This window comes from Caretta caretta, chromosome 12, assembly GCF_965140235.1.
Source record: "Caretta caretta isolate rCarCar2 chromosome 12, rCarCar1.hap1, whole genome shotgun sequence".
NCBI lineage: Eukaryota > Metazoa > Chordata > Testudines > Cheloniidae > Caretta > Caretta caretta.
In genome coordinates, this window is record NC_134217.1 from 38,999,150 (window position 1) to 39,013,436 (window position 14,287).

The following is a 14,287-nucleotide window of genomic DNA, read 5'->3' on the forward strand; positions in this document are numbered from 1 at the left end:
GTTTTATTTTGCTTGGTAACTTAATTTGTTCTGTCTGTTATTACTTGAAACCACTTAAATCCTACTTTTTATACTTAATACAATCACTTTTGTTTATTAATTAATCCAGAATAAGTGATTAATACATGGGGGAGCAAACAGCTGTGCATATCTCTCTATCAGTGTTACAGAGGGCGGACAATTTATGAATTTACCCTGTATAAGCTTTATACATAGTAAAATGGATTTATTTGGGGATTGGATCTCATTGTGAGCTGGGTGTCTGGGTGCCGGAGACAGGAGCACTTCTTAAGCTGCTTTCAGTTAAGTCTGCAGCTTTGAGGGCGTGCTTCAGACCCTGGGTCTGTGTTGCAGCAGGCTGGTGTGTCTGGCTCAACAAGGCAGGTTCTGGAAGCCCAAAATGGCAGGGAAAACGGGCTCAGAGGTAGTCTCCGCACATCAGGTGACAGTCCCAAGGGGGTCTCTGTGTCTGAACCCCATCACAGAAGTTGCAGAGGAATATGACTGGGCTTTTTCTTTTCTCCCCCACAAGGAAATAGCCACAACAAACCTGAGGATAGACAGTAAACTGGTCAAGACAAGAGCAGGCGTAAACATGTTGTTATAGCTGAAATGACAGTTTCATTGTAGGAGAGACGAGCAGGGGCAGGAAGTTGAGTAGTTGGAAAGATGTAAACAGAGAAGATTGCAGAGTGTGGGAGAAAGGCGCTGCTCCTGCCCCATGGTGTTTCACTGCAGAAGAAAACGCAGCACCTGTGTTAATTTCACACACAAAGTGGCCAAGTGCAAAGCAAATGTTAGCGTGAAAGGGAACCCGACGTGCAAGAATGGAGCAGGTTGGATGAAGGCACCAACAAAAGTTTAATACCTCATGTCTCATATTTGATTATCCTTACTATTCCCCCTGCACCTTGGCATTTGTTCGCTAATTCACTTGGCAACATCCCTGCAAGTGCATCATTCTAACACTGCACTTAAAGTTTCATTGATACCAATCTGTCACACATGGCTAAGCAGCATTTCACTCAGCCACATGCAATAGGGCAAAACTGGCACCAAGTCACTGCTCAGATGGCTGTAGATCAATTTGCATTAGTGAGAGATTGGATAACACTGTATTCCTGTCATAGTTGTTGCCCAGAAATATGTCCGCTTGTGCAGACCATACTCTCAAGGACCATTTGGCTCTTTTCCTTATGATGACCTATAAGACTAATTTCTGGCTCCTTATCGCTGAGAATCTCAAACATTTCTCCTCTCTAAACATCTGCAATTCCCATATATAATCAATTCATATAAGTGATACAATTGCTATGTGTGGGTCAGATGTTAAAAGTTAGGCATGTACATTCGCACAGGCCCAATCTGTGTGCAGTTATCCATTGTTGGGAGTACCTGTCTGGTGCATGTACCTTATTTGCATATGCACCGTGGGTATTTGAATGTGAAAATGTAGGTGTCTGTTGTGATCCGTACAAGCCTGGCCCTATATCTACAGGTAAGTGGTCAGTAAGGAGGGTTAGATCTTTTTAAGTGCATTTCATACTAGACTCATAACTCTTCCATTTCTCCAACACATGGGCCCAGCTTAGAGAGCGGCCGTGCAGCCACTTTGCCTCAACTATCTCTTGGAGAGGCAAATGGACATTTCAGTTTTGATGGCCCATGTGATCCCCAGCCCCTATTACAAAAATTCCAACAAAGAGTGTCAGCTGTGACGAGAAGACCAGCTCACTAAGAATATGGACTGCGATCACCAGCTTGCTTAACGAGGACTGCTAAATATGCCTCAGATTATAACGCTTTTCAGTCATTGCTGACAGTTATGCCAAGGTGAAAGGCTCAGTCTCCAACTACCTCTGCCTCGAGTCACTCCTTCTCTTGTGTACCTAGGATCATTTTGTTTCCCTGAGAACTCTCCATGTGTATTTATCCCATGGGACCTTGGGCAAGCCACTCCACGTGCCTCAGTTTCCCCATCTGTAAAATAGAGGTAATAGCATGTCCCTACCTCCCAGGGATATTGAAAGGATAAATTAACATTAATGACTGTGAGGTGATCAGATACTACCGTAATGGGGTCATATAAGTTCTTTAGATCTGTTCTCAACCGGGAGTACATGTACCCTAGGGGTACGCAGAGTTCAGGGGTACATCAACTCAGCTAGATATTTGCCTAGTTTTACAACAGGCTACATCAAAAAGCACCAGGGAAGTCAGTACAAGCTAAAATTTCATACAGACAATCACTTGTTTACACGACTCTATACACTGATACATAAGTACAATATTTACATTCCAATTGATTTAGGGTGATATGGTCAAATGAGAAAGTCAGCCATTTTTTCAGTCCTAGTGTGGCTTGACACTTCTGTATTTCTGTGTCTGATTTTGGAAGCAAGTCGTTTTAAAATGAGATGAAACTTGGGGTACACAAGACAAATCAGACTCCTGAAAGGGGTACAGTAGTCTGGAAGGTTGAGAACCACTGTTTTAAATATCTATCTATCTATCTATCTATCTATCCTCCCTGAACTTGTCAGTGATCTATATGCCTGCTGCTAGATTTTTTGCTCCACTTATTTAGCGAATTTCGACTCCTCCATTCTGGCGTAGTTATAAAATTAGCCTGAAAGCTTCCACTCCCTCCCCCCTTCACCCTCCCCCCCGCTTCTCTTGAGCTGCACACCCAGGGCATCGTCTCAGCAGGGACGCGCTGCATGGGAAGCAGAATGCCGACATTGTTCTGCCCTGGATGCCCATCAGCGTCACCGCTCCCAGGTTCTGTAAGCGGCTTTAGGCATGCATGTTTGCATATGTTAAAAATATTTAGTCCACTGCTAAAAAAAATATTATGCCCAAGATCTGGGGCCAGCGAAATATAATGCCATCTATGTGTCCAGCTCGCTGGAAGTCCAGAGGCACAGAGGAGTGTTTATGCATTCAAAGGTTTGCCATAGTTGCACGTTTAGCTGTTGGGTGTGAATGAGCGATATTGCTCCCTTAGCAGCTCCACCCTGGATCGCTTTGGGAGGCTTTAGAGAATGACTTGTCTCCCCTCACTCTTTAACTAAACAAATGATAAGCCTGTTATCGTTTGAGGTTAAGACACCCAGCGGGTTTGCCCTCTTAACCCCGGGTGCTAATATTGATGCTCCAGGGTGAGGCCGCAAGTGATGAGTGACAGAAATTATCGCAAGACCTACGTGCAAGTTAATGCCTCTTCCCAGTGACAGGCATTTTCGGCAGGAAAAGCTTTTCACTCTCCAGTGGGTTTGCTGCTGTAGCTTGTTGATTCCACGGGTGGGCTTTCTGATCGCTAGCAATGGGACATCTGAGTTATTGCCTGAAGCAACTCACTAAAAAATACCCCTTACAAAGATTCAGAACAAGTCCTGATGGAAAAAAAGAGGTAGAAAGCAAAAAGGGCCCATTCCTGGTTTCCTGGACCCAATCAGGTCCCCTCCCAGGGTGGGTATTCTGGGGTCACCTTTCTGCCTAGTTTGTGTTCTGCCTGCCTTGCATTTCCAAGTTCAAGTCCTACTCCTGTTCCAAACTCTCTAAGTCCAGGCTGCTCAAAGCCATGATGTAGATGGAGTCATTAGCAGTTCCTGATGGGGATCTGAGCCCGCCCCCCCGCCCCCACAGTGTTTGGGTTGGAAGGGGAAAGGGAGAGGTCACATCTTGGGTTTTGCTTTTGTCTGTTGCAGAGCTAGGGAGTCAGCCAAGAGACCTGGAACCAGATCAGCACTTGCTCTGCGTTTGGGGGTATTTGGGTTGGGTTCCACCTCTAATAAATTTTATAGGTGCTCTTTTTTTCATTGCATTTGTGAATGGATTAAGTGGTCATAAAAGTGAGGGACTAATAGGGCTGGCTAGAACCTGGCCCCAGCTCTGATCATGCACCTTAGTCTAGTGCTTCCCATCTTTCCTGACTGTTATACATGGACTGGGCCTATGCTGAGTGGAGGGTACCACATGGGCCCAAAGTACTGGATTGTTCAGTGCTGTGTACAAATGGGGCCAGGATGCGGCTCCTCTACATCTCATCTTCCCTGAAACCTAAGAAGGGTTTGCATGCACATTGACACAGATAGTGGCTAACTGGCTGTGTTGACCTATGGCAACACCATTGCCCGTGCCCTGCCTTTCCTCTTATAGTGGTATAGCATCAATCCAAATGCAGATGGCTCTGATTCAGACTCCATATTGCAGCATTTCAAGGCGGCTGGACCACATATCCCAATCAGAGTTCACTTTCTACTCCCAGAATTGCTGTTTGAGCTCTGCAGTGACATCACTTGGCCCTGGTGACTGATGGCCTCTATTTACCCCCCGTTCACTCTGTGCCTAGAGTGTTGGAAGGTACAGTTATAAAGAAACCCAAATAAATAAATACGATCCCACACACGGGTGCAGCATAGGCAGCAGCTGTGCCAGCTTCCCTCACGCTGCTCGGCCAGTGCGCCTTACCTGATTGGAGCAGTTCACACTGTGTAGCCCATTCAGCCCTTTGTTTCCCAGCTATCTAACCTGCCTCACACCTCCTCCCCATCCGAGGGGAGACTGCCCTGGGCTGTGCACCGAGACACCAACCGCAGAAATTCTGTTGGCTGGCGGTTGCACCTGACAGAAGTCACCTGTAACTTTTGCTCTGCTCCGCGGCTGTCATCTAGCCCGTGGAGGTGAATAAAGCCCGAGGGTTTGCCTAGTGGTGTTTTTTTTTAACGTGGACTCCTGGTTTGGTATTGGACTCGTTCCATATAAGCCACAGCACAACCCTCATACGGTAAAAAATTATGACTATTCCGAACCTAGGCAGGATTCGAACTCTGGGCCTACAGGTTAAAGCACTGCTGATGCTGGAAATAAATTTCTAGAGAATATTTGTGTAAATCATTTCAAACAAATTAGGAGTAGGAGGGGTAAATATTTCATTGGAGCATTATCCCCTAATGAGAGGCAGGAAAGAGAAGTTTGTTCTGGCTGCAATGGGAAGACAAAGGAGAGAAAGGTTAACTTATTTTTGTACCGGAGTATTAAGGAATAATTTCCTCTTCTTTTTATTTTTTTGGACGGGAACGTGAGGGGAGAAAGGTGAAGTAAACTTGGACAGAGAGAGAGTCTGAAGGAATCTTTGGACTTTTTTTTTCTCTCTGAGTGTTTTGAAAGCCGTTAGTATAAAGTAGTTCTGTACACTACAGCCATTCATAGCTCAGCTGGGGGTTGGAGAGTGTGTGTATATAGTGTGTGTCTGTGTGTGCCCGCACCGTGCTGGAAAAGAGAATAATTTGTTCACAATATAGTTTGGTGTAAAATAGGCCAGTTGTCTGAATGTGTATTTAGTATAATGTATAAGCGCAAGTATCAATAAGTCTATTTATTAGCTGAGCCTTGCACTAAACAGGCCTCTGAATAAACTATACAGATCCTGCAAAAATGTAAATTTTAGTTATCCCTTAGAGACATAATTACAGGAAAAAATAAAGACAGCGATTTACAGTTTGGGAAGCGGGACTCTTTTACTGCGGTTAGAGATATATTTTTTCTTCCTCTTTTCTTTGTAACTGCCGGTCTGTGCGATTAGCCGCCAGACGTGGCATTCTCCCTGGTCAGCGCACCTCTTCCACCTTCACCCCCGTCTGCTAATTAAAGAGACAAGGCGGGTGGGGTGATACCTTTTGCGGGACAAGCTTTCGAGCTCACACAGCGCTCTTCTTCTGGAAAGCTCAAAAACGTGTCTCTCTCACCGACAGAAGTTGGTCCAGTAAAAGATGCTCCCTCGCCCGCCTTGGCTTTCTAATATCCTGGGACCGACACGGCAACAACAACACTGCTAATTAAAGGAAAGTCATGTCTCCGTATTCCTGTTAATGTATTCCGCTGCTTGTGTTGGTGTACGGAACTCTTGAATTCCTCAACCCTCTGTGCCACTGGCTTTCCCTGGACCACAGTGAAAGGATTCATTCATGACTCCAGTCCTGCCTTCTTGAATTACCACACCCTGGGCCTCCGCTTCTCCGCCTTGCTCTGTTTTCCTTTCATTAACAGGATTCCCATATTGAATGTCTGTGAGAGGCTGGTGAGGGATGCTACATCTTGTTAGCCTAAGGACTGTACAAATAGCTGCCCTGTCACTGTCCTGCAGTTTCCCATAAGGTCTAGGGGGGGCTGGAAAGCCTAAATCCTAATCTCAGGCAGGTTTTTTTTTTTTTTTAAAGAAATAGGAATATAAAACAGATTGAAATTGGAATGTGTTATTTATAGTGACAGTGTGGCCTCTGATTAGGTTGCCAACATTGTATTTCAAAAATAAGGGACTGCTTTCCTAGAACCCCCGGCCCACCTCTCCTCCTGATATTATTATTATTATTTATGTAATAATTAATAAGCAGCACTCACCTACATTCGCCACGGGTATTTCTTGCTGCTTTTGGCACCACTCAGCAACTCCTGATCTTATTGTACAGAGATGAAAAAATAAGGGACCTCCCTTGTAACAAGGGACTGTTGGCAATCCTAGCTCTGACGGGCCTGTTGTTCGCAACTTAAGTGTCAGATAAATGGCTGCTTGAAAGTGCTAGGGAGGGGTACAGGTGTGTGTATAATCAGACCTAGCTCGTATCTCGTGTTTTTCATCCCTAGATCTTAAAGTGCTTTATAAAGGAGGTCAGTATCATTATCCCCATTTTACAGATGGGGAAACTGAAGCACAGAGACGGCACTTGCCCAAGGTCACCCAGCAGCTGGGTGGCAAAGCCAGGAACAGAACCCCCTAGTCCAGCCTAGTGCTCGATACACTGGCCCATGTTGAGCACTCACAGAGCCCGTTGGCTTCTCATGGAGTTGTGGGTGCTCAGCACCCACTGAAAATTACATCCAAGGTGCCTCAAGACAGACACCCCTGAAACTGAGGCCCCTTAAGTTAGTGGCCACTTTGGAACATTTTGGGCTTATACGTTTGTGTGTCTGTCTGCATGAGGCTGTATACAATATATGAAAACAGCGTGTGTGTGTATGTGTGTGTGCGGGCGCATTTGAATTTGTGCGTGAGTGTATTACTGTATTGGGTGTGTATGGGACTGTAGGTGTGTTTTGAGTGTAACTGTACCTACATGTGTGTGTGCCTGTGGATAAGCCTTCACAATATACACGCGTGTCCGTCTGTCTGAATGTGCAACACAAAGTGGGTCTTTTCTTTCTATTTGTAGCACGCAAGCTGTAGCCTTTGTTAAAGGGAGATGGAATAGAAGAAAAGCTATTGCAGATTTAGGACCAGTGTTAGTCTGGTACGTCTTGGTGGAATTATATTTCAGCTGGTGTAGCTGTTCTCTTGGATTCAGGCTGAACATCGTGCCTTTCCCAGAGCTAGATTGGGCCGGATTCAGAAAATGAATTTCTAAGAAACCCCCAGTTGGGTGGGGGTAGGAAAGGGTCAAGGTTTGTCAGTTTACTTGGAGAAGAAAGACCAAGAAAATGAGAAGCCTTAGCGGATCCCTGACTGTAGCCACCCTAAAGGAATCAGCATATCAGTTCAGTCTTGTTTCCTTTTTCTTTTCTTTCTTCCACCAACTTGTCGCCTCTTTTATCTGCTCTTAAATTTTATTTCCTGGAGCTGGTCCAAAAAAGGCTCAAATTTTTCAACTAAAATGTCCACAAACATATTGCATGTTTATTTTCTGCACTGCGCTTTAAAATTTCTCAGGAGTCTGCCTGCCAGCTACTTTGTGTGGGAGAAAAAATGCAGCATGTTATGAAGGAGAGAGACACGCACACAGTACTCTCTCTATCTCAGGGACAAGTTACTTTTGTTCTTTCTTGTTTTGTCATTTACCTTCATCTAAAATATCCCTTTGACTGAAAATACATAGCTGCCCACTGTACATGGAAAATCACAGCTCAGGGATCGAAGAGTGACAGTGGAGGTGCTCAGGTGAGGGCTGGAAAGATGGTGACCATATAGGCGATGGGGAAATTGAGATGTTGTCAAGGCTCTGGCAGGGATACAGGGAACACCTTCTGGCATCAAAAGAGAGTGTTATTTGTTAGCTGCTTCAGATCTTGACTGACACTTCTCCACTCCTTCAGACCCTCTAGCCTTCTCCTCATTAGTAATCCCCACACTCACCCTTTCCTCATCTTGCCCTGTCTCTTGTGTTGGTCTTGTCTCCCATAGACTAAAAGCTGATCAGGAGGCAGTCAGTGCCTTCTCTCTCTGTGTTAAGCACTGTGGTAAATTAATGTTGCCATGTAAATGTGTTTTCAATAATAAATGTATTTAATATTTAAATGTCCATCTGACAGTTCCTGTCTGACTTGAAATGCCATGGAAGAAACCTCTGCCATTTTAATTTGCTCTTTCCTTTGGGTGAATGGGACACCCTGTGCCCCAAGTAACCCATTCCTTGTTGATTGATTGAAATGACTGCCCGCAAGCTAGAGGTATGATGCTGTACAGCAGTTGCAGTTAGTCCATGTGGGTGTGCCAGAATTTCAAATGACTATGGAGCAGACTATCCTGCATCACTGGGCAAATATGGAAATACTGGACTTATGGGTGGATATAGGGTCAATGGTTGGAAGTATTTGTTGTCCTCATCTCTGATTTATAGGTTGTAGTTACTTGGATTGTGGATGTTTGTGTCTGAAGCAAGGAACAATTGAAAGCCAAGTGCTGGTAACATTGGGTACACTGATGTTAAGAGTTCTGAGAATATTGTAATAGGGTCAGCTGCCTTTTGAGCACCCCCTTGTGGCCAGAGATTTCTCTGTGGAACCCTGACTCTGTTTCCCCCTCTTCAGGGCCCCTTAAGAACTTGCACACAGACTTCTTCCTGGGCTAACACCACCTTTGCCTGGGGTAGGTTTAATAAAAGGTTCAAAACAGTCCTCAGGTCCCAAAATAAAGTCCGTCACCGTAATACAAAAGTTCATACTGTGACATCTTCTCTGACAACTAGAGCTCTTTCTTCCGTCAGTCTGTTCTTACAGCCAGTCCTCCTAGGTCTTTCTTGCTGGAGCTCAGCCTTCTGGCTCTGAGCTCCAGGCCCAAACACAGGCAGGATTTCCCGCATTGGGCTCTGGCCTCCAAACTCTCCTTCTATCAGGGTCTTCTCTGCAGGCACCTTTCTCACACTCTGCAGTTTCCTACACTGCCCCTCTCCTTGCAGCTTCCTGCTGCTTCTTAGAGTGGAATCAGATGATCCGTCTTGGCTGTGACTCATTCAGTAATCTGGGGTGATTAGCCCCAGGCCCTCCAGTCCTCAAGGGGCAAGCCACCCTGTTACAGACAGATTTGTACAATGGCCTCCAAGAACCTTCCTTTGGACCTTCTCACTGGGCAGACAGCTGCTTACCCAACCTGCATGCTCCAGACACCTTGGGCATGTCCAAATCAGAGATGGGTCCCAGCTGAGGAGTTTGGATCAGGATCCAAACATTCCCCAAATGTGGGATGTTCAGGGCTGAGGTTTGGTTCTGCCACATCACTAGGGCACAGGTGGGGTTTGTGTTTGCGACACTTCCAGGTGCAATTTTTGAGTCTGTTTTTGAATGTTTGGCCCTGATGCTGAGCCCTAAAGATGGACCCGAGGAGCAGAATGTGGGTCCTGAGCTGGAGTTGGGTTTTGACAACCCCACCATTTGGGATGAGAGCTGGGTTTGGCTCACTTTGAGTCTAGGGGAAATTTACAAAAATCAGAGCTGGGAAATCTCCCCAAAGACTGAGTCTTTGGATCCGGGGCATCGATTTGGGACAATCCGTAAAAAACATGGTGGCCATAGTCTTTCTGACAATGCAGTGAGGGAACTCACGTGGTCACTTTTTTCTCCCCCATCTCAGTAATGGCCACTGGTTTCCTAGGAATGACCTCTGCTGTCCTCCTCCAAGTGGCAAGTAAATATCATCAGGTCTTTGAGTCAACAGGCACCCAGCTTGCCAGCCTTCACTTCTGTGTGAGCATCTGGCAGAAGTAAAAGGAAATCAGGAACAAATGAATATTCAATCAGCTGGCACAAACATCTGAGTGCAGAATGGGACATCTCTGTGCACAGTGGCTGTTTGAGCAGCATTCCATGTGACTGCTCCATCTGCAATTGCCAGACACCAGGCATATAGGTAAATGTGAGTGCAGCGAGCAAAATTTTCACGATCGTAGCCCATGGAGCAGTATGTTAGCCTGCAGTCTGCAGTGCCCAGTAAAAACAAGCAAATGTGTGTTGGGTGTCATGGAATCAATTTAAAGTGTGATAGAACAGGTTTCTTCATTGTTAATATCTAATACCTTAAACAGGTTTAGTTCCAGATGGAAATCAATACCACCTGCAAGTGAAGTGATCATTAGTCATGCATCTTAAAGCAAATGGGATGGATTTTATTTTAATACAGCCATATATTTTCAGCTGTGTTTATTAGCAAAACATTGAATGCAAAGAGATGCACCTGGCTTTGATTTATGTCACATGAGAAATGTCTTGACCAAGGCAAAAGCAAAGAACTTTGAAAGGAAAATGTCATTTTATTGTGTGGAACTAGAATCTCTCTCTGTGACAATGACAAATGTTTTCATGTAAGTGGATGCAAAACAATTATATGAATACAGCCTGTATTATAATATTCATTGTTTTACTGTTGGTCTGCTTTTCCAACAAAGCACAATACATGGGCTAAAAGTTTCATCTCACATCAGCCTAAATTTATTGGCTTCAGTGAAGTTTACTGTGGACTTATACCAATTTTGCCGAAAGCAGGTGACCCTGCATTCATTTTACTTCTCACTGTATGTGTATGTCTTTATGCATGTTAACACATGGGCACTGTGCATACACACTATGTAGGCATGCTATTGTGTTTGTGTTTGTTTTAAAAACATAGGTCCTTTCTAAATTTTTCAAAACAGTTGTTAAGACAAGCATGCTAGTGATGTTCTCTAGAGAATATGTGACATACTACCAAGGTGATGCATTGAATGTGTTCTCCATGGTATAGAGGTCTATAAAGGAGAGGGGATTATATAGTTTTCCTGTCATATATACTATTGAACTATAATCCCTGAGCCTGCAGAGACTTATGTACATGCTTGACTTTCAGGGACTACTCACATACTTACAATTAGGCCTATGCAGAAGTTTCCTGGGATGAGGCTGTGGCGTGTAAAGGTAGTAGTTGTCTTGAGGTGTGAGCAGGACACTTGGGTACTGTTCCCACTCTGATTTGCTGTGTGACCTTGGCATGCCACTTCATCTTGCTGTGTTTCCGGTGATCCACCTGTAAAGTGGGCATAACGTAATAGTGCTCATTAGATCGGGCTGGAAAACGGGGAAGTGGGAGAAGAGGGAGATTACAACATTTTTCGAAACTTTAGTTTCTGTTTCTCATCAGAATAGGTTTGTGTTGCACTTTGAGATCCTTTAAAGGAAAGTCACTACAGTAGTGCAAACTAGTGAGTATTATTATATACTGCTTCTCCATAGTATACAGATCTGGAACGAGAGAGAATCTTTATCTTTGTGTCGGGAACTGTAAAGGAGCACATGATGCGGGTTGTCCACGTTATATAAGACAATAGTACAAAATATGACACAGATTCTCTGTAGTATATAGCAATGACAATACAACTGAGAAATGTTTGGTTGCTTTTGAGGCTTACGTCAAAACCACATGCATTTTATTACCATCAAAGCCAAAAGTCGTTTTAGACCCAGTACTCCAATCTGTTGATCCCCAGGCCATCTTCTCAAAATCATTTTGTAGTTGTTCCCATACACAGTCTAACCATATGCACTTATAAATATTACTGTATCAGAATCAGTTTGGATGGTGTCCAGCCTAAGACTTTTATTGAAATTCCACTTGATTGTCAAGATTAGATGACAAATAATTCCCTACATTTATGGAGCTACATACATAATAAGCCTAATTTGAAAAGGAATTTGGTCTTTATGCTGTGGAAATCCAGATTGGCTTCACATGGGGTTTCAAGTGCTCTAACTGCTTCTCCCAACAGAATGTGGGGACAATCCTTTTTACCTTTTAATCATTAAAAATGACGAGGAGAGTATTGTTGAAACAAGACGCACCATGGGACAGCATTCTTCTTTTAGTTACACTGGTGTAAATCAGGAGCAGCTGCAGTGAAGTCAGTGCAAGTAAAGCCTGATGCTGCTCTCAGTTATGCCAGTGTAAATCAGGAGCAGATGCAGTGAAGTCAATGCAAATAGAGCCTGATTCTGCTCTCATGACACCAGTGTAAATCCAGAGCAGCTGCACTGAAGTCGCTGGAGATAGGGCCTGATTCCACTCTGTTACACTGGTGTAAATCAGGAATAATCCCACTGATGCCAAGAGCGTGACTCTGGGTTTACACTGGTGTAACTGAGATTGGGGTGCAGAGGATATGTGTCTTTGATACTGTAACCTAAAATTGGCAGCTTTCCCTTCTCTGGCAGGAGTTTAGAAATGTTGCCATCTGAGATTGTTTTTCAAAAAGGCCCGAAAATGCAGTCTATTATCTGATATTTTGTAGGAGCTTTTTTAATTAAGGTCTTGGCTAAGTTTTGATTAAAGGCGTGTGGTGGGGGTTTTTCCCTTCGGGATTTGGCATGCACCCAGGCCTGTCATCCTACCAATGCTATGGCCCTACTTTTCCCCCTTTGCTATATTTTGAGCTGGGTTTTTTCCTTTTTTCCCCTCTTTTTCTTTCCACCAGAGGTGCAGATAAATCACTATGGTCTCTGCTCAGCTTGTCTCCTGTTCCTGTAGACTAACTTCTGTGTGCTACTGGCTGGTGCAGCTTCGAGGGGGCGTGCGCTGCAAGTCTCCGTGCCTGTGGTCAGTAATGAAGACTTCTCTTTTTATCCACAGATTACTGAGGAACTGCACAGGGCTAGACTGCAGCTCTTAATTCCCTTCCTTTTCCATTGAAACGCCACACAGGAGAACGCAGCCCTTCCATCCCTCAGATTTATAATGAGGTAAGTAAACACCCTTTTGTCATTTAGGGTTGTTCACTGATGGAATGTGAATATTATTTGTGTTTGGCCTGTAGAAGAGGAGGGGGAAAATGTGCTATTTGCCACATGTCAGTGTTCTGGGTTTTTTAATACCTTGGCTCCCAGCATGTGCTTGAGTTATTTCCGAGGGTTCTTGTTTTCTTTAGTAATCTGCTTTGCTACGGGGTCCTGCATTGCACTGAAAAGTACCTTTAACTTAACTTTGTTTTTCCCTCTTCCCTGTTTTCACTCAGTGTCACAATTGCAAGCGTTAAAAACGATGCTTCTCTGCTCTGAGGTATTTCAGCTATTTGTGTCATCCCAGAGCTTTTTTTCAATAATGGCCTTTTATTTTTACAGCTAAAAATTCCTTCTCCCTACCCCCACCCCCCCTTTTTTTTTTTTATTAGATGTCGATGTGGTCATGTTTCCGCGGGTTTGGTATTAGTCACGGGAACCCCTAAGATAAACACGGCTTGGCTTCTGCTGTCATTGCTCTGCTGCCTTTTGTAAACTCAAAACTGCTTGCATCAAGAAAATGCTCTGATTTTTCTTTCCCCTGGTGTGTGATAGTCCCTGTGTCTCTGAGAGACAAGGAGTTAATACCGTTATTTCCCCCCCCCGAGTTCATCTGGTATTTTTTTTAAAAAAGGATGTGAAGATAGATCTGCTCATCTGCTGTACAGAGAAGTTGCCTTTGATGTGAGTTCTTCCTTGGTTGGTTTTTTTAAAAAAAATTTTAGCCCCTTTCCTCTCGCCTGCTATGTCTGGAGTGCACTTAGGAAACTGCATTCCCCTACTGGCTACTACTAGGGACAGTTTAATGTGCACTTGCAACGTTTTAGGAATCACCCATGCATTGTGTCACTAATACCTGGCCTGTGAAGCAACCCCATCCCCAGCTGGCTTTTCCTTTGCAGAATGCAACCCTCTGGGGACTCTGTCAGTGTCTCCTGGCTCAGCTACTCAGTGTGTAGAAGACACCTGGACTTGCTAGGATAGTACAAGAAAATGGCTCACAATGGCATCTCTCATTGCACAAACCAGTTGTACCTTCGCAGCTGTGCAGATGAACTGCATTCTACTGGGGTTTGCACGGTTTGGTTTGGTTTAGTTTTCCTTTTTCGCTCATAACAAAGAAAATGGATCCTGCCACTTTAAGACAGGAGTCACTTTAAGTGACTTTCCATTTGCCTCTTATGGAGAGCTGAGAATTGTGGTTTCCTATATTTCCTTTGAATCGTGTGCAGTAGTTAGAGTGAGTTTTTAAAAAAAAACAACTACTGTACATTTTGGA

The 14,287-nt window shown here is 44.3% G+C and overlaps 1 protein-coding gene across 3 annotated transcripts in view; it reads left to right on the forward strand.

The window, feature by feature from the left end:
* Nucleotides 1-14,287, forward strand: part of ZNF469 (zinc finger protein 469) — a 295,831-nt gene that overhangs the window by 177,910 nt on the left and 103,634 nt on the right. For all 3 annotated transcript variants that reach the window (XM_075118464.1, XM_075118465.1, XM_048816791.2), the window contains one exon: nt 12,863-12,972. The gene's annotated coding sequence lies outside the window, so the exon portion shown is untranslated. The remainder of the gene's footprint in view (nt 1-12,862; nt 12,973-14,287) is intronic.